This window comes from Canis aureus, chromosome 3, assembly GCF_053574225.1.
Source record: "Canis aureus isolate CA01 chromosome 3, VMU_Caureus_v.1.0, whole genome shotgun sequence".
NCBI classification, from domain to species: domain Eukaryota; kingdom Metazoa; phylum Chordata; class Mammalia; order Carnivora; family Canidae; genus Canis; species Canis aureus.
Window position 1 is genome coordinate 63483820 of NC_135613.1, and position 24087 is coordinate 63507906.

The 24087-nt window shown below is 38.1% G+C and overlaps 1 protein-coding gene across 1 annotated transcript in view; it reads right to left on the reverse strand.

The window, feature by feature from the left end:
• Positions 1 to 1860: 1860 nt before the first annotated feature.
• Positions 1861 to 24087, reverse strand: part of GUCY1A2 (guanylate cyclase 1 soluble subunit alpha 2) — a 425713-nt gene continuing 403486 nt past the window's right edge. Inside the window, exons 10-11 of the transcript XR_013376761.1 lie at positions 2127 to 2307; positions 1861 to 1994 (exon numbers count right to left, since the gene is read on the reverse strand). The gene's annotated coding sequence lies outside the window, so the exon portion shown is untranslated. The remainder of the gene's footprint in view (positions 1995 to 2126; positions 2308 to 24087) is intronic.

Consider the following 24087-nt stretch of genomic DNA (forward strand, 5'->3'; position numbering starts at 1 on the left):
ATATCAGAGTTACCAAAGGGAGAGACAGCCAAAGCCAAGGCAGGCAACATACATGAACCTCCTTGAGCAGAAAGCATCATCTATCAGCTGGAAGTTATAGCAGTGTAGGAGTCTCAGCATCAGGCAAAGAAACATCAGAAAATGCAACAAAATAAGATTAGGATTACTATGATAAAAAGAGGCCCAATAAAAAGACCTGATAGTTGTCCAAAACCCACCTCCAGTCCAGGAGTTTAGCAAATCACTAAAGTAGAGAGAGATCGTTTAAAACACCAATCCATATCTGCTGGCAGTCCTGTTACATTTTTGTGATAATCTGGAATATATACAACATTCTATTTTAATAATGGCTCATGTTCCTCCTCATGTTGCTGTCAAGACATTTAAGGCCATTCAGTTTTATAGAACTGCTTTACTCATTTGTGTTATTTCAGTGTTTGATAATGTAATGCTATTTGAAAGTCACTTAAGGCCTTAATTGTGTAGCAGGTGGTGTTAGCCATCATATGGACTCTGTTTTGTTTAGCAGGAAATCAGGTAATTATGAGGAACTTCTATGGAAACAAAGGGAAAATTTAAGTTAATGGCTGGAGCAAATGACAAACTCAATGTCCAAGTCTCCAGCGCTGCCACTGAGATTTTTAGATGTCAGGCTTGAACCATCTTCAGATAGAATGAGAACAGGCAGTGTGAATCAGATGGGTTTTCCTGGTTTGTAATTCAAATGTCTTTGGTGATCCTTTAAAATGGCCCATAGAGCGACAGGTGCAAAGATTGACTTTGCCAATCTTTGGCTTTCTCTGAAGCCAACCTCAAGTTGTCCAGCATCATTGTTTAGGGCTTCCAGAAAAACAGCAGTTTTAGTTTTTAATGACATCAAGTTAAGAGACTAGAAGAAGAGTGGAAACCTTAGTTTGGAGACCCATAGCTAGATATTTGTAGAAACCAGAAGAATTCATAATTTAGTCCAGTTTATAATAAATTAAAATCTAATATCCACAAAGATGTGTTATTGAAACATTTTCTCTCTATATAGTCATCCTCATTTTTTTAAAAGATAGCCAAATCAAGACTAATTTGTTTGTAAAACAAGTCTCCTTTTAGATAACTTGGCCTTGAGCTTAACTTTACATAAGCTCAGCAAGAATGTCAATTGATCATACAGATCTTTTAAAATCTGCTTTGGTGGAACTTTTATAAGGAATCTCTAGATTGAATTTTTTTTTTCTAAATTGAATTTTTAATTGCCTCTTTTTTTTTTTTTTAAGATTTTATTTATTTATTCATGAGAGACACAGAGAAAAAGGAAGAGACATAGGCAGAGGGAGAAGCAGGCTGCCTGCAGGGAGGTCGATGCAGGACTCAATCCCAGGATCCCGGGATCATGACCTGAGCCAAAGCCAGATGCTCAACCACTGAGCCACACAGGTGACCCCCCCTTTTAAAAATATTTTATTTATTTATTCATGAGAGACACAGAGAGAGAGAGAGAGAGAGAGAGAGAGAGAGAGAGGCAGAGACACAGGCAGAGGGAGAAGCAGGTCATGCAGGAAGCTCGATGTGGGACTCAATCCCGGGTCTCCAGGATCAGGCCCTTGGCTGAAGGCGGCACTAAACCACTGAACCACCAGGGCTGCCCCAGGTGCCCCCTTTTAATCATGTGGGACCCAAGAAATTCAGAAAATGTTCCCCACCCTTGGCTCCTAGATAAGCAACAGGAAAAACCGCTGAACGCCCTTGAAAGCCCCATATCAGAATGAGCACAGAGCTTAAGAAATTCCTCCACCCCTTCTGGAAATCCCCCTAGACCAGCCCATAAAAACCCAGCTGTAACCCACCTCAGTGTCCAAGGCCCTGCTCCGCTGTGTGGGGTATACTTGGACCCAAGCTCGAGGTTGCTAATAAACCCTCCTGCGCTTGCATCAGTGTCGGCCCCTTGTTGGTTTCTCGGATTTGCAATCTTGAGCACTACAACTGCTTCTTGAGGCTGGAAGCTAAACCAAATACTTGTCATTAGACTTGCCTGCATTGCCTGGAGATTTGAAATTTGAGAAAATTCCTATTCTTGAGTGCCCCAAATATCCTGAGTTTCCTGCACCTGACAGGAGGTAACATTCTCTACTCACCTGGGAAGGCTTCTAGGAACTCTGTAAGCAGGTATCACACCAACACTTCCAAGGGACTTTATGGCTCCATAAAGTTAGTTCCTTAAAGCCATCTGGTTATATCTGAGTCTATGCATGTCTCTCTCAAATATGACATCCCAGTTAAAGCCTTGGTAATATAACCAGTATTTCCAATGGTGTCCTGTTATAAGGAGAACAGATTCTCATTAAACTTAAGCAAATAATTGTAATTGCCATGGATGAAAGAATACTCACTGAGAGTTTCTGAGTTTCAGAGGGACCAGGTAGGGGGAAAAGTTAGATGCTTCAATTTGTTCAGAAAGGAATATTTTATCAAGTTTTTATATATCATGGATACCTTAAGAGAAAGTTTCCTTAATCTTGAAGAACAAACATTAGAGAACCAGTAACGTTTCAAACAAGAGTAATAAAAAGTATAGTCATCTTCTTCATTTCATTTAGTATCATGTTACTATTTCTGGTTCAGTTTGAATGCAGATTTTTCCATTAGTTCTGGAAATTCTTAGCCATTTTAGTTTTATGGTATTAAAGATATCAAAAACCTGTATTTGTCAAAAGTCATTTCCATGAATCTCCTTGAAGATGAAACACATTTTGCAAGAGAATAAGAATAATAACTATAAATGACAAAAGATTCAAGAATGGACATGGTTAAAGTTCTGATATGAGAGTTCATTATAATATAGCTGACAAGGAAATCTGCTTGTTTCGGTGACACATAACATTTCACTAATCAAAATATCAAGTGAAGATCTTATACCAGAATATATTAAAATGTCAGGAATTTCATGTCATTTCTGGAACAGTTATAGCATTTATCTAAATAATACAACCTAAGGTTTATTATTATTTATTTGACAGTGCTTCCCAAGTACCTTAACATACCAAAGTCAAAAAGATTTCATTTACAATTCAGATCTTGTGAAATTTGTTAAAACCCTCAGAAAAGGGACATCTGGGTGGCTCAGTGGTTGAGCATCTGACTTTGGCTCAGGGTGTGATCCTGGGTCCAGGGATCGAGTCCCACATGGGGCACCCTGTGAGGATCCTGCTTCTCTCTCTACCTATGTTTCTGCCTCTCTCTGTGTCTCTCATTAATAAATAAAGAAAATCTTTAAAAAAAAAGATTTTATTTTAAAACTCAATATTTTAAAGCTCTTGCCTTAAATAGGATTACAGATAATTATAAAATTAAGACTTATATTTAACCAAGATAGCAATAAGGGATTCTACAGGGAGTTGTATAGGTGTTGGTAGAACTTCGCTTCTTTAATATTGAGGAAGTTTTGACTTTATTAAGTAAACAAAGACTTGAGAAAGACAAAACATAGAAACTTTGGTTTTCTGAGCAGATGAGGAATCTGCTTTTTTAATTTTTTAAAAATATTTTATTTATTTATTTATTCATGGAGACACACACAGAGAGAGGCAGAGACACAGGCAGAGGCAGAAGCAGGCTCCATGCAGGGAGCCCAATGTGGGACTTCATCCTGGGACTCCAGGATCACGCCTGTGCTGAAGGCGGTGCCAAACCGCTGAGCCACTGGGGCTACCCTGCTTTTTTTCTTTATCAAGAACAAACCAACAATTCAAGAATACTTTGTTTTTAATGGAGAGAAAAGCAGAATTTCAGTCTTATACCAGTGCACTTTGAAAGTCCATTCGTTTCAACCTTAGTCCTGATCATATATAAAATTCTTGTGCAAAGATTTCCCTTCACAAACCTTCTACAACTTTCTTTTTTTTTTTCATTCAGATTTTGTCCTAAGCTTTTTCTCCCTAAATAACCAGTCTCATTTTAGGGAAAAATTACTTTCTTCTTCCTTCAACAAAATATATTCTCATTCCTTGTATCTTTCTCCTATAGCTCCTATTTTTCTATTTTTTGCTTCCCCCATTGTTCCCAGTATTCTGAGCTATATTTATCAGAACTTTTACTCTCAGAAGCCTCAGTCTCCAGTGAAAATTAAGTGATAACCAATTGTGAACTATTATACCAGAATTCTCTAATTCTGAGATTTATAAATGTATTTCATAATATATTCCATAGTACAATCTTATAATAAAGCACAAAGCATGTTTACCAACAGACCCAAGGATCTTCAGTTTCTCTGCAATAAGAAGCCAGAAGCACAAACCTCTATTCAGTAATCAATGCTTCAGTACTTTATCTTATTTGGAAAAGACTTAGTATCCAATAAATTCAATTCAGTTTATTATCTAGCTAAGCAGAAGTTTAAAGTTTTATGTTACCAAATATTTTTTTAATCTCCATCTGCGATTTTTTAAAAGATTTTTATTTATTTATTCATGAGAGACATAGATAGAGTGACAGAGACATAGGCAGAGGGAGAAGTAGGCTCCATGCAGGGAGCCCGATGTGGGACTCCATCCAAGGTCTCCAGGATCAGGCCCTGGGCTGAAGGCAGGCGCTAAACCGCTGAGCCACCCGGGCTGCCCATGTTACCAAATATTTTGAACCAAGAAGCTTTTTATTTATTCAACCTACTTGTTTTTTTTAACAATCACCCATGAAAACTTTTTTGACCTTCAGTAAATCTTGGTAGATTGAACATTTTATACTTAATGCTGATAATTCTAAAAGCATATCTATTGGTTTTGGCTCAGGTCATGATCTTGGAGTCCTAGGATCAAGCCCCACATCAGGCTCCTTGTTCAGTGTGGAATCTGCTTAAGATTTTCTCTCTCTACCTCTTCCTCTGCTGTTTCCCCCTCTGTCAGTACCACCCTCCCTTCCACTTGTTCTTGCTCTCTCTCTCTGGAATAAATAAATCTTTACCAAAAAAAATTTAAAAGTTACTCAATTTGTTCCCCACTGTCAAATTTTACCTGGACACCTGTGGGAAAATCTGAAGTAGGTGGTTTAAGTACAGGAAGGTGTTCCTGGATTAGGGAGGTGATCCACTTTGAACCTCATAAGGAGATGGCCCAACAGTTTGGGAGCTATTTGCTCCTTGATAGCAAGGGTAAAAGAAGCAGAACCGGTGGCACAAGAGGCATTGAGGATGATGTAGGAGCAGGTTATGCAAGCCATGTCCATGGTGGATGTGTTTTTGTACCCTAATCCACAGCCAAAGAGGTGAGGTGGTGCCAGCAAGGGTGGAAGAGATAAGAGCCTTGAGGGCAGAGAAAGAGGATTCTCAGTCCTAAGGCTCATCAGCTTAGATGAACAAATATCTGTTTTCCTTCCACCAGCAAAAAGTGAAAATAGGCAGTCCATGTCAGGCAAGAGAAGAGAGGCAACCTCCCCTAAACAAAAGAAGTTTTGGCAGCTGCTTGGGAATATTCCTTAAAGTCCTCATCCCAAGGTAGATTAACCAGACAATTGGCTCCAATTATCATAGCTATTAACCCGAGAAATGAATGAGGGAGAAAAATCTCCCATATAAGAGTCAGGCCACATTCATCTACTTCTCTTAAGATATATTTCAGATCTTGAGAAGAAACAAAGATGGGACAAGTAATTCAGGAAGAAGAGGGAAGCATGTACAGGATCATGGCAGAAATAGTACTGAAGTTTAAGAACCCACTAATGGGCTATCTTTCCTCAGCTCCTAAGGAGTACTGAGGCCATGTGTCATTGTAGAAGATGAGTTTTTTGTTTTGTTTTTTTTTTCTTTTTATCTTGTAATCCAAATTGGCTCCAGTGGGTTAAGAGACACCCCAAGGCAGACTCCTTGGGGACTGGAGAAGAAAAGTCTATTATTATAATCCCCCCAGATTCATGGGTCACATATCACTCAGGATAATGTCAAGGGTCCCCAGTGTTCAAAACAATCAGAAGTGTCCCTCAAAAAGTCATTATGAACACCTATCTGTCCTCCTGAAAAGGTGTTGATGCTCCTTTGCTTTTCTATTATTCTTCCTGGGACACAGTAGATGCCAATAGACCAAAAGAGACTGCCTGTTGTTTTAACCCATGGAGATGCTAAGAATTTTTAGGAGGAATGTGACAATCTAAGTAGTCAGTAGGGGTCATTGACATAGAATAGCAAAATGTAAATAATAGAATGGAAATAGTGAAAATGGAAATCCACCGTGGCCTAAATGATATTCCAAAATGTGTGGTCTTTATAGCGATATCCCTAGGAAATGGTCCCTGATTGGGTTTTAATTAATTGGGTACTGGTTTTGATATGGGAGAGCTAGGTTCTTGTCTCATGGAATCAAAGAATGAATCTCACAAACAAAGGAGAGTGAGTAAAGGGACAGAAGTTTATTATTAAGTAAAGATACAGAGAAAGCTCTCAGAAGTGAGAGGGGTCCCAACAGAGTTGCCACTGAGGGCTTGTAGGGTTGGTCTTTCATTGGAAGCCTAATCAGGGAATCTAAATCCTTTTAACATCTCCATTGATATCACCATTGAGTAAGGACTCATGATAACCAGGGTCTGGTTATTCTTTGTTGGTTGCCAGTAGAAGTAATAATGAGACACCCTCCCCACCCACACCTTAGGGCTGGGTGGTCTAGCTTGTTCATTTATCTCTGGTTTCCTTACACCTCAGCATTTTTAGTAATGTTGTGAGCCTGCTTCCATGGCCCCTTACCTAGCCCTGCTTAGCCCTGTTTGTCCCTAACTCAGTTTGGGCCTGCTCCATGTGGAGGTCTGTTGACCAGAAGTGGCTAGACCAGGTGTGTAGAGCGGATCACATGAGGCCAATGAGAAGGAAATCCTACAGTCTTAAGATTGAAAACTTCCTAGTGATATGAAGGGCTACTACATGCCCAAGAAAGACAGTTTTTTAGAAGAATAGAAATAAAAAGGGAGCCTCAATTTCTGGGTCTTATTCCCATTTGGCCAAGGTACAAACTTCCAGCCAAAACTCAGGCTTTTCTTCCATCCCATAGAGCAACCACAGAGTAGAGGTCTGTATCCTGAGCAATTGACATGAAAGTGTTCCAATAAGACTGCACTCCTTGAAAAGCCCCTGAAATGAAAGTAAAGAGAGAAAGAGTAACTCACCAAGTTTGTACCGGTGCTCAAAGTCCCAATGACAGAAGATGCAATTCCCTGTATGTACAATGATGTACATTGTACATCAATGATGCAGGATCATTGAGCTCAACAGTCAGAAAGAATTCTGGAGATATTTTCCAGTGTAAAAAGGTGCTTTTTATTATAGTGCAGGGACAGGACCTGTGGGCAGAAAAAGTTGTGCTGGGGATCTGGCTATTGTCAAGCTAGGATTGATTTTAGTATCTAGCAAAGCATTGACATTAGGGCAGCTATAAGTTCCTTGATGAACGTAACACTCTGCATGTCTTAGGTGTTTATCAATGGGCTGCAAACTGTAAGGAAATTTAACTTTATCTACATTTCTCTTGCCTTTGTTCTCTTCATCATAATGTTGTGCATCATAAAGATAGCATAGAGTAAGAAAATAGTGATTTACTGATTATGTGTTGGTGTGGAGAGGTCTTAGAGACATCCCTTCTTCCAATTGATGTATATCATACGTGCATATGGTATATATTTAGAAGTACAGGAAGGCATACAGTTAAAAGAAAGCCTCTCTGTTCCACTCTGGTGTTTAGCAATATAGTACACCTCTAGGAGACAACCACAAGCCAGTTATACTGGCTTCTCAGATATGTTTCCGAAGGTATTCTATGCATATGCAAGCATAAAGTCATTTATATATTTATACTTACATAATATTATGAAATCTTTAAAATATATAGCAATGTTGAATGAATTTTACAGTAAATTCCTCTAGACCTGCCACATAGATTCTATCATTACCATTTAACAGCATTCATTATATCATTTGTGTTATGCCTAAGATCGCGAATCCGAGAAACCACCAAGGAGCCGACACCGATGCAAACACACGAGGGTTTATTTACAAGCTCGAGCTTGGGTCTAAGTATACCTGACACAGCGGAGTAGGGACTTGGACCCCAAGGTGGGTTTTTTTTTTTTTAATTTATTTTTTATTGGTGTTCAATTTACTAACATACAGAATAACTCCCAGTGCCCGTCACCCATTCACTCCCACCCCCCGCCCTCCTCCCCTTCTACCACCCCTAGTTCGTTTCCCAGAGTCAGCAGTCTTTACGTTATGTCTCCCTTTCTGATATTTCCCGCACATTTCTTCTCCCTTCCCTAATAATCCCTTTCACTATTATTTATATTCCCCAAATGAATGAGAACATATAACGTTTGTCCTTCTCCAACTGACTTACTTCACTCAGCATAATACCCTCCAGTTACATCCACGTTGAAGCAAATGGTGGGTATTTGTCATTTCTAATAGCTGAGTAATAGTCCATTGTATACATAAACCACATCTTCTTTATCCATTCATCTTTCAATGGACACTGAGGCTCCTTCCACAGTTTGGCTATCGTGGCCATTGCTGCTATACACATCGGGGTGCAGGTGTCCCGGCGTTTCATTGCATTTGTATCTTTGGGGTAAATCCCCAACAGTGCAATTGCTGGGTCGTAGGGCAGGTATATTTTTAACTGTTTGAGGAACCTCCACACAGTTTTCCAGAGTGGCTGCACCAGGTCACATTCCCACCAACAGTGTAAGAGGGTTCCCTTTTCTCCACATCCTCTCCAACATTTGTTGTTTCCTGCCTTGTTAATTTGCCCCATTCTCACTGGTGTGAGGTGGTATCTCATTGTGGTTTTGATTTGTATTTCCCTGATGGCAAGTGATGCGGAGCATTTTCTCATATGCATGTTGGCCATGTCTATGTCTTCCTCTGTGAGATTTCTCTTCATGTCTTTTGCCCATTTCATGATTGGATTGTTTGTTTCTTTGGTGTTGAGTTTAACAAGTTCTTTATAGATCTTGGAAACTAGCCCTTTATCTGATATGTCATTTGCAAATATCTCCTCCCATTCTGTAGGTTGTCTTTTAGTTTTGTTGACTGTATCCTTTGCTATGCAAAAGCTTCTTATCTTGATGAAGTCCCAATAGTTCATTTTTGCTTTTGTTTCTTTTGCCTTCGTGGATGTATCTTGCAAGAAGTTACTATGGCCGAGATCAAAAAGGGTGTTGCCTGTGTTCTCCTCTAGGATTTTGATGGAATCTTGTCTCACATTTAGATCTTTCATCCATTTTGAGTTTATCTTTGTGTATGGTGAAAGGGAGTGGTCTAGTTTCATTCTTCTGCATGTGGATGTCCAATTTTCCCAGCACCATTTGTTGAAGAGACTGTCTTTCTTCCAATGGATAGTCTTTCCTCCTTTATCGAATATTAGTTGACCATAGAGTTCAGGGTCCACTTCTGGGTTCTCTATTCTGTTCCATTGATCTATGTGTCTGTTTTTGTGCCAGTACCACACTGTCTTGATGACCACAGCTTTGTAGTACAACCTGAAATCTGGCATTGTGATGCCCCCAGCTATGGTTTTCTTCTTTAAAATTCCCCTGGCTATTCGGGGTCTTTTCTGATTCCACACAAATCTTAAAATAATGTGTTCTAACTCTCTGAAGAAAGCCCATAGTATTTTGATAGGGATTGCATTAAACGTGTATATTGCCCTGGGTAACATTGACATTTTCACAATATTAATTCTGCCAATCCATGAGCATGGAGTATTTTTCCATCTCTTTGTGTCTTCCTCAATTTCTTTCAGAAGTGTTCTATAGTTTTGAGGGTATAGATCCTTTACCTCTTTGGTTAGGTTTATTCCTAGGTATCTTATGCTTTTGGGTGCAATTGTAAATGGGATTGACTCCTTAATTTCTCTTTCTTCAGTCTCATTGTTAGTGTATAGAAATGCCACTGATTTCTGGGCATTGATTTTGTATCCTGCCACGCTACCAAATTGCTGTATGAGTTCTAGCAATCTTGGGGTGGAGACTTTTGGGTTTTCTATGTAGAGTATCATGTGATCGGCGAAGAGGGAGAGTTTGACTTCTTTGCCAATTTGAATGTCTTTAATGTCTTTTTGTTGTCTGATTGCTGAGGCTAGGACTTCCAGTACTATGTTGAACAGCAGTGGTGAGAGTGGACATCCCTGTCTTGTTCCTGATCTTAGGGGAAAGGCTCCCAGTGCTTCCCCATTGAGAATGATATTTGCTGTGGGCTTTTCATAGATGGCTTTTAAGATGTCGAGGAATGTTCCCTCTATCCCTACACTCTGAAGAGTTTTGATCAGAAATGGATGCTGTATTTTGTCAAATGCTTTCTCTGCATCTAATGAGAGGATCATATGGTTCTTGGTTTTTCTCTTGCTGATATGATGAATCACATTGATTGTTTTACGGGTGTTGAACCAGCCTTGTGTCCCAGGGATAAATCCTACTTGGTCATGGTGAATAATTTTCTTAATGTATTGTTGGATCCTATTGGCCAGTATCTTGTTGAGAATTTTAGCATCCATGTTCATCAGGGATATTGGTCTGTAATTCTCCTTTTTGGTGGGGTCTTTGTCTGGTTTTGGAATTAAGGTGATGCTGGCCTCATAGAACGAATTTGGAAGTACTCCATCTCTTTCTATCTTTCCAAACAGCTTTAGGAGAATATGTATGGTTTCTTCTTTAAACGTTTGATAAAATTCCCCTGGGAAGCCATCTGGCCCTGGACTCTTGTGTCTTGGGAGCTTTTTGATGACAGCTTCAAGTTCCTCCCTGATTATTGGCCTGTTAAGGTTTTCTATTTCTTCCTGTTCCAGTTTTGGTAGTTTGTGGCTTTCCAGGAATGCGTCCATTTCTCCTAGATTGCCTAATTTATTGGCGTATAGCTGTTCATAATATGTTTTTAAAATCGTTTGTATTTCCTTGGTGTTGGTAGTGATCTCTCCTTTCTCATTCATGATTTTATTAATTTGAGTCTTCTCTCTCTTCTTTTTAAGAAGTATGGCTAATGGTTTATCTATCTTATTAATTCTTTCAAAGAACCAATTCCTGGTTCTGTTGATCTGTTCCACAGTTCTTCTGGTCTCGATTTCATTGAGTTCTGCTCGAATCTTTATTAACTCTCTTCTTCTCTTGGGTGTAGGATCTATTTGCTGTTTTTTCTCTATCTCCTTTATGTGTAAGGTTAGCTTTTGTATCTGAGTTCTTTCCAGTTTTTGAATGGATGCTTGTATTGCGATGTATTTCCCCCTCAGGACTGCTTTTGCTGCATCCCAAAGATTTTGAACGGTTGTATCTTCATTCTCATTAGTTTCCATGAATCTTTTTATTTCTTCCTTAATTTCCTGGTTGACCCTTTCATCTTTTAGCAGGATGGTCCTTAACCTCCACGTGTTTGAGGTCCTTCCAAACTTCTTGTTGTGATTTAGTTCTAATTTCAAGGCATTATGGTCTGAGAATATGCAGGGGACGATCCCAATCTTTTGGTATCGGTTCAGACCCGATTTGTGACCCAATATGTGGTCTATTCTGGAGAAAGTTCCATGTGCACTTGAGAAGAATGTGTATTCAGTTGAGTTTGGATGTAAAGTTCTGTAGATATCTGTGAAATCCATCTGGTCCAGTGTATCATTTAAAGCTCTCATTTATTTGGAGACGTTGTGCTTAGAAGACCTATCGAGTATAGAAAGAGCTAGATTGAAGTCACCAAGTATAAGTGTATTATTATCTAAGTATTTCTTCACTTTGGTTAATAATTGATTGATATATTTGGCAGCTCCCACATTTGGGGCATATATATTGAGGATTGTTAAGTCCTCTTGTTGAATAGATCCTTTAAGTATGATATAGTGTCCCTCTTCATCTCTCACTACAGTCTTTGGGGTAAATTTTAGTTTATCTGATCTAAGGATGGCTACCCCTGCTTTCTTTTGAGGACCATTCGAATGGTAAATGGTTCTCCAACCTTTTATTTTCAGGCTGTAGGTGTCCTTCTGTGTAAAATGAGTCTCTTGTAGACAGCAAATAGATGGGTCCTGCTTTTTTATCCAGTCTGAAACCCTGCGCCTTTTGATGGGGTCATTAAGCCCGTTCACATTCAGAATTACTATTGACAGATATGAATTTAGTGTCATCATGATAACTATTCAGTCCTTGTTTTTGTGGAATGTTCCACTGAACTTCTTCTTAAAGGGGAATTTTAAGAGTCCCCCTTAAAATTTCTTGCAGAGCTGGTTTGGAGGTCACATATTCTTTTAGTTGCTGCCTGTCTTGGAAGCTCTTTATCTCTCCTTCCATTTTGAATGAGAGCCTTGCTGGATAAAGTATTCTTGGTTGCATGTTCTTCTCCTTTAGGACCCTGAATATATCCTTCCAGCCCTTTCTGGCCTGCCAGGTCTCTGTGGAGAGGTCTGCTGTTACCCTAATACTCTTCCCCATAAAAGTCAGGGATTTCTTGTCTCTTGCTGCTTTAAGGATCTTCTCTTTATCTTTGGAATTTGCAAGCTTTACTATTAAATGTCGAGGTGTTGAACGGTTTTTATTGATTTTAGGGGGGGATCTCTCTATTTCCTGGATCTGAATGCCTGTTTCCCTTCCCAGATTAGGAAAGTTTTCAGCTAGAATTTGTTCAAATACATATTCTGGCCCTCTGGCCCTTTCGGCACCCTCGGGAACACCAATTAAATGTAGGTTTTTCTTCCTCAGGCCGTCGTTTATTTCCCTTAATCTATCTTCATGGTCTTTTAATTGTTTGTCTCTTTTTTCCTCAGTTTCCCTCTTTGCTATCAACTTGTCTTCTATGTCACTCACTCGTTCTTCCACCTTGTTAACCCTCGTCGTTAGGACTTCTAGTTTGGATTGCATCTCATTCAATTGATTTTTAATTTCTGTCTGATTAGCTCTAAATTCTGCAGTCATGAAGTCTCTTGAGTCCTTTATGCTTTTTTCTAGAGCTACCAGTAGATGTATAATAGTGCTTCTGAATTGGCTTTCTGACATTGAATTGTAATCCAGATTTTGTAACTCTGTGGGAGAGAGGACTGTTTCTGATTCTTTCTTTTGAGGTGAGGTTTTCCTTCTAGTCATTTTGCTCAGTGCAGAGTGGCCAAAAGCAAGTTGTATTGGGAAAAGGAGTCAAAGAGAGGAGAGAAAGAAGGAAAGAAAAGAGAAAGAGAAAAAAAAAGGAAGAAAAAAGAACGAAAAAAAAATAAAAGAAGAAAAAGAGAAAGAAAAAGAAAGAAAGGAGAAAAAAGGGGGTGGGGGAAGGAAACAAATCAAAAGCAAAGCAAAACAAAACAAAAAACAAAACAAACAAAAAAAGAACCACGGGGGAGTATCTTCTGATTCTGTATACTTTAATTCCCTTGGCTTCCCCTGGAAGTTGTCAGTCATTCTAGCTGGTCTTCTGGGGGAGGGGCCTGTTGTGCAGATTTTCAGGTGTGAGCACTTGGGGGAGCTGCTCTGCCCCCTGCCTGGTGCAGGGCTCAGTGGGGGTTGTTTACCCCGTGAGGCCGCAGGAGGAACAACCGCAGTGGCGGGGCCAGCTCTGGAGCCCTGGAGTCAGCCCCCGCAGTAACTCTGGAGCTCTCCATCTGCAGGGCCTGGAGGCTCCGGGGCGGGGCCGCTGATCTGCTCAGCTCGGGGCAGTAGCGTCCTCGCTGTCCTGGGCCCTCCCGGCCTCTGCCTGTCCCGGGGGAGGCCGGATCCTGGGCTGTGTCCCGGCGCCCTGTGCTCCGGGGCCTGCGCTGTTGGATTCGCGCTCCCGGGCCGCGCAGCCCCCTCTGAGGAGCCGCCGCCCGAGCCGAGGTGGGTTTCAGCTTACTTTTAAGGACTGGTCTAGGGGACCTCCAGAAGGGCTGGAGCAATTCCTCAAGTTCTGTTTACATTTTGATATGGGGCCTTCAAGGGCATTGAGCTCTGTTCTTATTCTAATAGGGGCTTCCTGCCACTGGCTTGGGCTCTGTTTTTATTCTAATATGGGGCTTTCTAGGAAGTTAAGCTGTAAGCTGTTTTCTTCCTGTAACTGAAGTAAGGTAAAGTTCAGCTCTTATTCACAGGGGCCTGAGATGGCTGTACTTGTGATAACGTTGAACTTAAAGTGGAATAGCCTTAATTTTCTTGGCCTCCACAAGAGACACAGGCAGAGGGAGAAGCAGGCTCCATGCAGGGAGCCTGACATGAGACTCGATCCTGGGTCTCCAGGATCAGGCCCTGGGCTGAAGGTGGTGCTAAACCGCTGAGCCACCCAGGCTGTCCTGCCATTTCCTTTCAACATAGTATTGTGAGTTCTAGCCAGAGCAAGTAGGCAAGAATGAGAAATAAAAGTTATTCAAATTGGAAAGGAAGAAATAACATTTTTTCAGTTCACAGATGGCATGATTTTATATGTAGACAACCCTAAAGATTCACAATCACATGCATACATACAATCTGTTAGGAAAACTGTTCAAACTAATTAAAAAATTGAGCAGAGTTACAGGAAACAGAATCAACATGCAAGAATTATTTGTGTTTTTTGTATTTTTTTAAGATTTTACTTATTTATTTATTCATGAGAGACACAGAGAGAGAGAGAGGCAGAGACACAGGCAGAGGGAGAAGCAGGCTTCATGCAGGGAGCCCGACGTGGGACTCAATCCCGGGTCTTCAGGATCAGGCTCTGAGCTGTAGCCAGGCGCTAAACCGCTGAGCCACCTAGGCTGCCCCTAGTTATGTTCTTATACACTAACAATGAACAATCCATAAAGGGAAAAAGAATTTCCACTTAGAGTAGCATCAAAAAGAGTGAAATACTTAAGAACAAACTTAACCAAGAAGGCAACAGATTTGTATAATGAAAATTATAAACATCACCGAAAGGAATTAAAGAAACAAATAGAGGTATACTTGAGAGATATTGCAGGTTCAGTTTCAGATCACTGCAATAAGATGAGTCGAATGAATTATTTGTTTCTCAATGCATATAGAAGTTAAGATTACACTATATAGTAGGCTTTTTTTTTAGTAGTTGAAATTTATTTATTTTTAAAATATTTTATTTAAATTCAGTTTGCCAACATATACTATAACATCCAGTGCTCACCCATTAAGTGCCCTCCTTAGTGCCCTATGGTAGGCAATTCAGAATGCAATAGCAGGGGCAGCCCTGGTGGCGCAGTGGTTTGGCGCTGCCTGCAGCCTGGGGTTTGATCCTGGATACCTGGGATCGAGTCCCACATCCGGCTCCCTGCATGGAGCCTGCTTCTCCCTCTGCTTGTGTCTCTGCCTCTCTCTCTCTGTGTATGAATAAATAAATAAAATCTTAAAAAAAAAAAAAAAGAATGCAATAGCATTATGTCTAAAAAAAAAGTATGTAGTTTAGTTTGAAAAATACTTTATTGAAAAACAATGGTAATCATCATCTGAGCTTTTAGGGAGTCATAATCTTTTTGCTGGTGGAGGGTTCTGCCTCAATATTGATGGCTGCTGACCCCTGACTGATCAGGATTGATCACTGATCACTGCTTTATCAACAAAGTTTATGTAATATTCTAGATTCTTTGTTGTAATTTCAATAGTCTTCACAGCATCTTTACCAGGAGTAGATTCCATCTCAAGAAACCACTCTCTTTGCTCATTCTTAAGAAACAATATTCATTAAAGTTTTTTTTTTTTAAAGATTTTATTTATTCATTCATGAAAGATAGAGAGAGAGAGAGAGAGGCAGAGACCCAGGCAGAAGGAGGAACAGGCTCCATGCAGGGAGCCCGATGTGGGACTCAATCCAGGGACTCCAGGATTACTCCCTGGGCCGAAGGCAGGCGCTAAACCGCTAACCCACCCAGGGATCCCCTATTAAAATTTTATCATCAGATTGCAGTACTTTAAATATAATAATGAAAAATATTGAAATTGTGAGAATTGACAAAATGTGACATGGAGACATAAAGTAAGCAAATCCTGTTGGGAAATGGGACCAGTAGACTTGCTTGGTTCAGGGTTGGCACAAGCTTTAGCTCGTGTAAAAAAAAAAAAAAAAAGTATCTAGGAAGCACAATAAAATGACATATGCCTGTAAATGGAAAGACATCCCGTGTTCAGGAACTAGAAGACTTAAAGTATTAAAATGTCAGTACTATTCAAAATGATCTACAATTTCAAAGCAATCCTATTAAAATTCCAATGACAATTTTTTGCAGATATAGAAAAATTTATCATAAAATTTATATGGAGTTGCAAAGACCCTGAATAACTAAACCAAACATTATTTTTTTTAAAAGATTTTATTGATTTATCCATGAGAGACACAGCGAGAGAAAGAAGCAGAGACACAGGCAGAGGGAGAAGCAGGCTCCATACAAGAAGGCCTATGTGGGACTTGATTCCAGGACTCCAGGATCATGCCCTGAGCCAAAGGCAGATGCTCAACCACTGAGCCACCCAGGCACCCCTAAACAATCTTTAAAAAAAGTTGGAGAGAAAAAAAAAAAGAAAGTTGGAGATCTCACACTTCCTGATTTCAAAACTTAATACATAGCTGCACTGTGGGTACATTTATATATATATATATATATATATATATATATATATATATATATGATTTTTTATAAAGGTGCCAAAAGCATTCATTGGAAAAGAAAAGTCAAGAAGAATTTTTTGGGGGGTGCCTGTGTGGCTTAGTCAGTTAAGTATTTGCCTTTGACTCAGGCAGGTCATGATCTCCTGGGATTGAACCCCTCATCGGGCTCCACACTTAGCAAGGAGTCTGCTTGTCCTTCTTCATCATTCCTTCCCCAACTCATGCTCTCTCTTTCTCAAATAAATAAATAAAACCTTTAAGAAACTGTGGGAAAACTGGACAGTGAAAACCATGCAAAAACCTTACATTAGACCCTTATGTTACACCATATATAAAAATTAACTCAGAGTGAATCAAAGACCTAACCATAAAAGCTAAAACTGTAAAACTGTTAGAATTAAACACAGGAATAAAGCTTCATGCATGGCATTGGCCTTGCCAATGATTTCTTGGATATGACACCAAAAGCACAGACAGTAATAACAAAAAAGAGTAGATCAATAGGACTACATCAAAATTTAAAATTTCTAAACTTTACAGAGTGACTACAATGTCCACAGAATAGGGGCAAATATTTGCAAGTCATATATCTGATAAAGAGTTAATATCTAGAATATATAAATAAAACTACTATAACTCAACAAAAAACCCCTCAATTTTAAAAAATGGACAAAAAATGTGAATAGGCATTTCTCCAAAAAAAGACACACTAATAGCAAAATAAGCTCATGACAAGATGTTCTATATCACTAACCATTACGGAAATACAAATCATAACCACACTATGTTACCACATCATATCTACTAGGCCACCTATTTTTAAAAATCAAAAAAGAAATTTAAAAAACTGAGTGTTGGCAAAGTTGTGGAGAAATTTAATCCATGTGCACTACTGGTCAGAATGTAAAACAGAGCAGCTACTAAGGAAAAAACAGTATGGTAGTATCTCTCAAAAAAAAAAAAAAACCATTAGAAATAGAACTACCATATTATCTAGCGATTCTACTTGTGGATTTATACTCAAAAGAATTTACAGCAAGAACTCAGACAGATATTTGTACAGCCATGTTCATACCAGCATTATTCACAATAGCCAAAAGGTGGAAGCTTCCCACGTGTCCATTACTTGATAAATGGATAAGCGAAATGTGTTATGTGCATATTTTGAACTATTGTTCAGCCTTTCAAAGGAATGGGATTCTGATACATGTTAGAACATACATGAACCTAAAGAAAATTACGGAAAGCAAAATAAGCCAGACCCCAAGGGACAATTACTGTATTATTCCACTTACATGAGGTATATAGATAGTTAAAACCATAGAATGATGGTTACTAGGGACTGATGAGAAGAAGATATGGGGAATTGCCTTTTAATGGATACAGAGTTACAGTTTGGGCTGGTAAAAAAAGTTTCAGAAATGGGTAGTGTTCATAGTAGTTATGATATGTATGTTCTTAATGCCACAACTGTACATTTAAAAATAGTAAATTTTATGTTATGTGTATTTTACCACAATACAAAATAAATAAAATGTCATAGTATAGAAGTAGGGAGGCATATAGAAAGCTTCAATGCTCTTCTCTTAATTTTGGTGTGAACCTGAATCTGGTCTTTAAAAATGTTATGCTGGGATGCCTGGGTGGCTCAGCGGTTGAGCATCTGCCTTAAGTTCAGGGCGTGATCCCTGTCTGGGGATTGAGTCCCACATCAGGCTCCTCCACATCAGGCTCCCTGCGAGGAGCCTGCTTCTCCCTCTGCCTATGTCTCTGCTTCTCATTCTGTGTCTCTCATGAATAAATAAATAAAATCGTCAAATATAAATAAATAAATAAATAAAGTTATGCCATTTGGTTTTCTTCTGGTTGTCCCCTTGTAAAACAAGGGTTTGAGATGAATTTAAAACATTTTGGCCAGGATCAACAATAAAGAAAAGGCAGTAGTCCATCATACTGCCATCATCCCACCTTGAAGTGTATGCTGGGGCCATTTTGCACTGGCTGTACCATTGCAAAGTGCTTACACCACTTGCATTCCCACCAGCAATGAATTAAGAGCACCTGTTGCTTCTCATCAGCATTTGTGTTATCAGTATCCTGGACTTTGACCATTCTATTAGGTGTGTAGTGGCATGACATTGTTGTTTTAATGTGGATTTTCCTAATGATGTATGGTGTAGAGCTTTTATTCATATACTATTATCCATCTGTGTATCTTTCATGAGGTGTCTGATAAAATCTTTGGCTCATTTTTAAATCTAGGTGTTTTCTTATTGTTGAGTTCCAAGATTTCTTTGTATATTTTCAATAAGCTGCCTCTATAAGAAGTGTCTTTGCAAATATTTTCTCCCACCATTTTACTTGTCTTTCCATTTTCTTGACATTGTCTTTAACATAAGAAAAGTTTTTCATTTAAATGAAGTCTGGTTTACCAATTGTTTCTTTCATGGTCTCTGCCTTTGGTCTTTTATCTAAAAAGTCATCTTCCCCAAGGTCATCTAGATTACCTTCTGTGTTATCTTTTTGAAGTTTTATAGTTTTGGATTTTGCATTTAGGTATGTGGTTCATTTTGAGTTTTTGGTTTTTATTTGTGTGTGTGTGTGTATGTGTGTGTAGACTCTAAGGTCTTTGTTTAGATTCTTTTTTCTTAATTTTATTTTTGCATGTCAATGCCCAATTGTTCCAGCACCATATTTTTTGAAAAGTCTTTGCTCCATTGTATTTCCTCTGCTCCTTTGTCAAATATAAGTTAACCATATTTGTGTGGGTTTATTTCTGAGCTGTCTATTCTGTTCCACTGATGCATTTGTTTATCTTTTTCACCAACACCACACTGTGTTAGTTACTGTAGCTTTATAGTAAATCTTGAAGTTAGGTCAGGTCAGTCCTCTAACTTTTTTCTTTTCCTTCAATATTGTATTGGCTACTTTGAGTCTTTTTTGCCTTTCCATATAAACTGTAGAAACAGTTTGTCAGTATCCACAGAATAACTTGCTGGGATTTTGATTGGGATTGCATTGAATTTACAAATGGAAGGAACTGACATCTTAACAATATTGACTCTTCCTATCCAGTTAGATTTATACTTTGGAATTTTATTTAATTTTTTGGAGTGCTAATGTAAATGGCATTGTGTTTTTAATTTTAAATTCCACTTGTCACTGCTGGTATATAACAAAATAATTAACTTTTGTATATTAGCGTTGTATCCTAAAACCTTGCTAAAAACCTTGTTTATTATTTATAAACCTTGTTAATGATTTCCAGAAGCTTTTTAGTAGTTCTTTCTGATTTTCCACATATACAGTTACGTCATCTGTAAATGGAGTCAGTTTTATTTTATTTTTCCAATATATATAGCTTTATTTCCTTTTCTTGTCTTATTGTATTAGCTAGAACTTCCACTATGAAAATGAAATGGAGTAGTGAGAGGGGACATCCCTGCTTTGTACTTGATCTTATTAAGAATGCTTTGAGTTTCCCACCATTGAGTATGTAACTAGGTTGTTTTATAGATACTTTTGTTTTTTATCAAATTGAGGAAGTTCCATTTTATTCCTAGTTTACTAAGAGTTTTTATCATGAGTGGATGTTGGATTTTGTCAATTGCTTTTTCTGAATCTATTGATAGGATAATGTCATTTTTCTTTTTTTGTCTGTTGATGTAATGGATTGTATTTATTAATTCTCAGTTGTTGAACCTGACTTACCCTTTACCCAGGGTAAATCCCACTTGGTTGTGGTATATAATCCTTTCTATACATTGTTATATTCAATTTCCTAATATTTTATTTCATATCTGCATTTTTGCATCAACAATGGCAAGGCATCAGGCCTATGCTAAAGCTTTCAAGCAGAAATCAGGGAGGAGAATGTGATCCCACTTCTACAGACCAGTCCCCACTAGTAGATCGTTCCATAGTTATGATATACATTTTGAGTTTTGGTTAAGAATCTTGAGTGCTCTATCCTGTAGAAAGATGCTGATTAAATCAGCAGGACTGTAAAATAGCCTTTTAAAAAGTTATTGGATAAATTTTTCACTCCCTGCTACACTGTAAATTCCTGTGAGAAAACAAAGAATTCACAAAGTTGGGACAAACATGTTGAAATAGAACTATGTCTTTAGCTTTGAACATTATGTGAATCATGGGGTTGCAGAAATAAGATAAATAACTGAACTTAGGAGCCACCATAAATAATAGGTCAAATAATTAAACAATTTTTTGACTTTTCTGAAAATTTGGCCTTGTTGATTTTGTATCTAATTTTTTTAAATTGTTACCTTGGATTTAAATGGTGGAAAGTTGGTACCCATGTTTCTTTTTGAAATAGACTGAATTTACATGATCCTTTTTTCTACTAAGGTGGCTAAAGTACTTTACATTATCAAAGTGTTCCATCAAATGTCCTATTGAAGGGGAATAGGGACACCTTTCAATGGGTAATAGATGACTAAGAGATAAAGTAATCTCCACCGGATTACAAAAGAAATTAGAGGAGGACACTTTAAAGAAAAAAGAAGTTCTCACATTCTCAAATGCAATATGTTTTATGGGATTTAAGAGCTGCTGAATAGCTGTTTCTGTTCCAAATTATCCTTTATTTCATTTTTAAATTCTATCTGAAATTATGCCAATTAGAGATTCATTTTAGATAATTCAGTATTAAATAAGAAATAACTCTAGTACTCAGAAGCTCTTTGTGGTTCACACATCTTTATGGTTTAGTTTTTTTTTTTTTTTTCCTAATTGAGCTGAACTGTACTGAAGAAAGTAATACTGGATGATGGGAAGGAAGTGAAGGGATAAGAGATAATTGAGAAGACTAGGGCACTTAATACACTATCATTAACCACACCAAGGTAGTGGTCTGAATCCTGGCTATATGTTAAAACTACCAAGGGAACCATTTTTAAATGATCTAAACCACAAAACAAACAAAGATCAATGCCTCAGCTCCTCATCCCCCAAAGACAATTATATCAGAATCTTTGTAGGGGGAAGGTTTTTTGGTTTTTTATTTCCTTTTTTTTTTTCTTTTTTTTTTTTTAAGATTTTATTCATTCATTCATGAGAGAGAGAGAGAGAGAGGCAGAGACATAGGCAGAGGGAGAAGTAGGCTCCCATGCAGGGAGCACAATGTGGGACTTGATCCCAAGACTCCAGGATCACCCTGGGCCAAAGGCAGGTGCTAAACCGCTGAGCCACCTAGGGACCCCCTGTTTTTCATTTCTTTTTAAAGTTTCCGGGATGATTGTAATTCAACAAAAGAAATTGAGAACCACTCTCTCAGTCCTGAGTGAGGTCCAGGTTATACCTTGTATCAGTTAAATTAGAGTATCTGGAGCAAGGGAATTGAGCATTGGTGGGTTTTCCCCAAAGATCCCCAAATGATTCCACTGTGTGGTACAGCTTAGGGACTTGAGCTCATATCAGAATAACCTGGAGGACTAGTTCAAAGAATTATTGCTGGGCTCCATCCTCAACATTCATGATTCAGCCGTACTGGAGAAGAGCCTTTGAATCTGTATTTCTAGCAAGTCCCCAGATGGTGCTGATAATACAAGTATGGGAACGTTCTGGGTTGCATCTCTTTGGAAACCTGTACAGTATTAACTCCTAAAAGAGTTAATATAACTCCTATATAACTATATATGACTTATCCAACAACTTTCCCCTAGTATGTTGCCTGTAAAAATTCATATTTTTATGCACCAGGAGACCTGTATAAAAATGATTCTTAGCAGTATTATTTTTAATGACCAAAAACTAGGAGCAACCCAAATGCCCGCCAGTAGTAGGATGATAAAACAATTTGTGGCATGTTCAAACAGTGAGATAACATACAGCAATAATAATATAATAAAAACTTATATGTCTACACACCACAATATAGATGATTCTTTAAAATGTAATATTGAACAAAAGCCAGACCTATACACAAAACATATACAATATTATTTCATTTATATACATTTCAAATAAATTGGATAAGTCTCAAAACTTATACTGAGGAATTTATACTTCAAGGTTAAAACTACAAAAAAAGGTCAAATATTTAATTAGTTTCCTTAGTATTACAGTGGTTTCCTCTGGGAGTGACAGGATATTTTTATTGGGAAGTGTCTTGTGGGGGCTTCAAAGAAATGGCAGTGTTTCATCTCTTTACTTGGAAGATGGCTATATAGATGTTTTTTTTATAATTGCAAAATATTTGTGTTTTATGTACTTTTGTATATGTCTATAATAATTCACAATAAACCATAATCAAACATCAAACAATAAAATTAGGAAGTCACTAGTAGAAAAAAAATAAATAGAATTAATGCTAAATTAAAAACTGAAACAAGATGAATTTCAAGTTATCTATAGTAAGGAAAATTTTATTGAAATCAGTTCTATGAACTAAGTAGAGAATATTTCAATCATTTTGTTTAGAAAGTTAGAGCTATTGTGATTGATTTTGATCTTTTAGGAGAAAATGATGACAGCCAGGGCCTTATGAGATAAACTGGTTTATACGTCTTGCCCCAGTGTATTCTTAATCGTACCATTTCATTCCCAAAGTGTCCTTAATAATGCTTTTTAGCATTATTTAGTTAGACACCTGAAACATTAGGAAAACATGTCTTTCCAATGATGAATTTCAGTCTATGCAATAAGAATTTCCAACTGGGGGAGGAGGTGCCTGGGTGGATCAGTTGGTTAACCACTCAACTCTTGATTTCAGCTCAGGTTATGATCTCAGGGTTATGAGATGGAGCCCTGCTTAACATTCTCTCTCTCTTTAAAAAAAACAAAACAAACAAACAAAAAAACATTCCAAATGGGCAAATGGAGAATGGCTTATTCATATGTATATTGTTTTGAAAAAAAAAAGATTATGCATTTTCAAAGCTATACCTTTTCTTTTATGTTACAAGGTATTTTCCTTTCTCTCTATCTAAAAGATTTGGCCTAATTTAATAGTTCCACTGAAATTAATCCGTTTGAGTGCTCACATCCAACTTGCCAAAAAACATGTGGACTTCTTAAAAAATAAAAAAAAATAAAAAAATTAATTAATTAATTAATAATAATTTAGAAAAAGACCAAGTACACTAAGAGCCCCAAACCTAACAATTAAATATTCAACATCTGCAGTGCCAATGCTTTTAAATGTAGATGTCATTTTCAGAAGTCTTCCTGATAATCAGTGAAATTGAAATTCTGCAAGAAGAGTGCAAGAGGACTAGAAGGAAGTTAGGGAGGGAGGTGAGAGTCAAAGCAGAGAGGAAGAACCTGTGCTAAGTTCCTTCCAACTTGAACTTCCCAAGTAAAATCACCAAGTAAAACACAGGGAACATCACCATGTTCCCACATAGTCACATCCTCCTCTTCTACCCGCGGGAAGGAAAAAGCTAAAGCTTTCATATCAGATTGAAATAACTCAGCAAAATGTATTAATACTCCCCTAATTCTTAGGCCCTCAGGATAAACTCCCATTGACATCAGTAGGAGATTTCTTTTGCAGACCGTTGTGAATCCATCTCAATATGTCT